This window comes from Dinoponera quadriceps, unplaced genomic scaffold, assembly GCF_001313825.1.
Source record: "Dinoponera quadriceps isolate SergipeBrazil2010 unplaced genomic scaffold, ASM131382v1 scaffold5230, whole genome shotgun sequence".
In the NCBI taxonomy this organism is placed as follows: Eukaryota; Metazoa; Arthropoda; class Insecta; order Hymenoptera; family Formicidae; genus Dinoponera; species Dinoponera quadriceps.
This window is the reverse complement of record NW_014559346.1, coordinates 28,187-31,581: the sequence shown is the minus strand read 5'-3', so window position 1 is coordinate 31,581 and position 3,395 is coordinate 28,187. Positions and strand designations below refer to the sequence as shown.

General features: G+C 57.9%; 1 protein-coding gene across 3 annotated transcripts in view; it reads left to right on the top strand.

Annotated features, from left to right (window-relative positions):
* The first annotated feature begins 126 nt into the window (after positions 1-126).
* The window catches only part of LOC106750378, a 31,412-nt gene continuing 28,143 nt past the window's right edge, over positions 127-3,395 (top strand). The window contains exons 1-2 of one of the 3 annotated variants that reach the window (XM_014630699.1): positions 127-253; positions 3,174-3,393. The gene's annotated coding sequence lies outside the window, so the exon portion shown is untranslated. The other 2 variants (XM_014630698.1, XM_014630701.1) reach the window with 2 other exon arrangements.

The following is a 3,395-nucleotide window of genomic DNA, read 5'->3' as shown; positions in this document are numbered from 1 at the left end:
CCGCTGCCTCCGAAAAGTCCCTTCCCCCCGTCCGTGTCCCCCCTCCCCCCGGTCGCCCCGTGCTCCTCGGCTCGTCGCGCTGCGGGACTGGCTTGTGTACGCAAAACACACACACACGCAACGCGCACAAAGCGCCCACTTGCACGCTTTGCGGATCCGAAATTTTGTGATCGAGCGCGACGCCGGCACGACGCGTGCACGACCGTCGTCGTCATCGTCGTTGGTTGTGGATAAGCCGGTCTTTTTTTGAAAGGTGCGTTAGCCGAGGGAGAGAGCGAGAGAGAGAGAGAGAGAGAGAGATTGTCTCTGTGAGGGGATGAAATCGTGCGAGGATAGCCTTCCTCGTGACGGGGTCTTCGTCGTGATGTGAGCAGACTCGAATTTCGGCATTTCTGTTGTGTGCACTTTTTCGCCGGCGAAAGCGTATACACACACACACACACACATATACACACGTGCAAACGGTGTGCGGATATTTCGCGGTGGTTGCGCGCCGAACCGCGTCGCGCGGATGCTGCGAAACCGGCCGGAAGATTTCAACGCTCCGATCGGGCGGTTGAGCAATGCCGAGGTCACGCCGGCTATCATGAATAACTCTTTTTCTCTTTTCGCCGCGGTAACGCGTCGTTCTCAGCTCGTCGACTCGGCGAGGCTGTGCGCGTGCGACCTCCTCGCGATCGAGTCTCCGCAGAATCGCGAGTGCGATCGTCGGGACGAGTGCACGGTCTGAATCGCGACGAGACTCGTGTCTCAAAGTGCCTCCGCTGTGTTCGAGGAACCGTCGTCCGGCTGGCTGTCAAAATAATCGCTCGCTCGTCTCCCTCGAGTCGAAATTCCGTGAGTCACGCCGAGTTCGCTAGGGATTTTTCACTTCGTAGATCGAGATGTAACGATCGATACGGACGATCGACGTGGAACGTTTCCTCTCGAATTTGTCGACTCGAAGGTGTCGCGGATTCGCAGGAACGAACGAAGAAACATCGGCTTTTGCAAATCTTCCCAAGACGCGAATAGAATAGTGTCCCGGACGCGACGCGTGAAAATTACGCACGCGGATATTTAACGGCCGGTGTAGCGTAAGATTTTCCGACGGAAGAGTTGAAAGTCGGCGGGAGGAGGGTAGAGGAGTCTCCCGGGGTCGAAAGTTCACGAGGACTTCGACTGCGGCTGCCCGTACGCGTGACTGTCTCTGATGACCCCTGACACCCGCGGGCGATCCGCGTGATCTCGCTTACTCGACGCTGTGTGCCAGCCGAAACTTGATTACTCATACGAGTGAAAACGTTTTCCTCGAGTCCGCCGATCAAATCCCAAATTACCCGATCGCGTCGGACGATCAGACTCGGTCACGTGGCGTTACGTTCTTACAATTGGACGCGGGCTGGCGGATCGAACGACAGCGTCGTCGTCTCTCAGTATTTGCGGAGCGCACTTTATCCGATCGATTATCGGAATTCCCCGTCCGATCGCCGGTTAAACGAGCGCGGTAAATTAAACGACGGTGGTAAATAATGCCGGATTGAAGGAGTCGTCGGGCTAATTCGCTCGAATCAGAGGAGGGGGGGGAGGGGGTGGGCTCGTCGGGCTCGACGTGAACTTCCGCCATCTCGCCGGATAACATCTAATCTCTCGAATCTCGCATCTCATTGAGAATTCACGAGAGGTCCGTTTTCGATTTTACGACGCTCGCGTTCCGTTTCATCTAATTTGCGCATTTACCGGCGTTCGTGACCCGCGATCGTGACCCGACCGTGTGTCGGCTCGTCGTCTCGTCCTGAGATCAAATTCACCGTAGGATCCTCACCGGGGGATCCGTAACGATGGCAGGCTCGAAGCGGGGCCGGCGCGTGTGCTTCCCTTTCGTCCGCGAGCGAGCGTGCTCTCTCTCTTTCTCACGCACCGCCAATGCGGCTGAGATCGCGCAATCCCATTGGCTGCCACCGTGCCGTGGTGTCGGCGATGGGTACGTCCAGGTTCGATGCTCGTGCCCGACCGAGGAGTCGTGCGCGTGCTTCCTCGTTTTTTCCTGCGAGACCGTTCAACCAGTTCGGGCCAGGTGTTCGCGGAGCGGAGGAGGCGCCCAGGACTTCCCCGAGTGCCTCCGTCGACGTCCGTGCACGATCGTCCGGTATTATCGCGGTGGTGCGGAAAAGCTCGTCGGAAAGCACGGTGTGCTCGCGTGTGCTCCGTGTTATTTTAATTTCGCGCGCGAGTGCGCCCGCCTTTCGCCCTCGCGCGTCTTTGTAATACACTTAGGCGAGTCCGAAGGGAAGAGGCGGGGATTTTCGGGGACCCAAAGATCCATGAGAACATTACGAGTCGCATTACGGGATCTCGAGGGGTAGAGGATTTCGAAAGGCGAACGCTCGAGGAGGAGAGAAATCTGACGAGTCGTCGTCGTCGTCGTTAGGAATTCGGGTATCGCGGAATCTGAAAATTCCGGAAAAGCCCGTAGGCTCGAGTCGGCAGATTGTGATTCGCGACTGGACGAAGTCCGGGTATCTTGAGTCGCGGTACGTTCGACGAGCGAACGGGAAATCCGTTTCACAACAGGTTTCCCAAGTCTGCACGAACGAACGTTGACGCGGATGAACGGATCTCGCTTACTCGTGCGAATGACGTCCGTGAGGAAGACGGAGAGCGGCTGGTCGCTTGTCGAGTAAATTCCAGACCTTCTTTGCACCCCCGATATCTTACATACCGATTTCGTCCGACGAATCGCGGAGGCTCTCCCGCGATCTCGGCTGATCGGACGTTCGCGCGATACGCCGCCCTTGAAATTATTACTTCTCGCATCTTCGTCCTCTCGGACTGCTACCTACGACCAACCGTAGGGAGGTTCGCCAGTCCTTGAAATCGACATCTCGCAAATATCTCTCACGTTATACATACATACACGCCGGTCTCGCGTCATAATCTACGCCGACTGGCTTCAGGCCAGTAAACGGAAGAACGCGCGAAATTGGGGAAAGGGCGGACGAAGGGAGGCACGGGGGAGGGAGGAGGGTGAGGAGGGGGGTTGAATCGGCGGAGGGCGGCAGCGTGATGTTTCGTCAATGAGGGAGAATGGGAAAGAGGAAAAGGGAGAGAGAAAGGGGGAGCGTGTGCGCGCGCGGTGATTCGCGCGGTGAGTTTCGTTTTGTGACGTGTGATTTTTCCACGGCTGTGTACAGCGGGATGATGCGACGCTACGGCAACGCGAGGTGTCGAGCCGACGGCTGAGGATCGAGAGATCGCGAGACCCTCCGCGATCCTTCCGCCGAGGATTTCGCGGAGAGCCGCGTCGGCCACGCGCGCGCCTGTGGAACGAAAGTGTGCAGTGTACGTCCTCGAACGCCGCGAACGTCGTCGTCGTCGGCTGCACCTGCAGGGGTGCATTGATCCGGCGGTGAGGT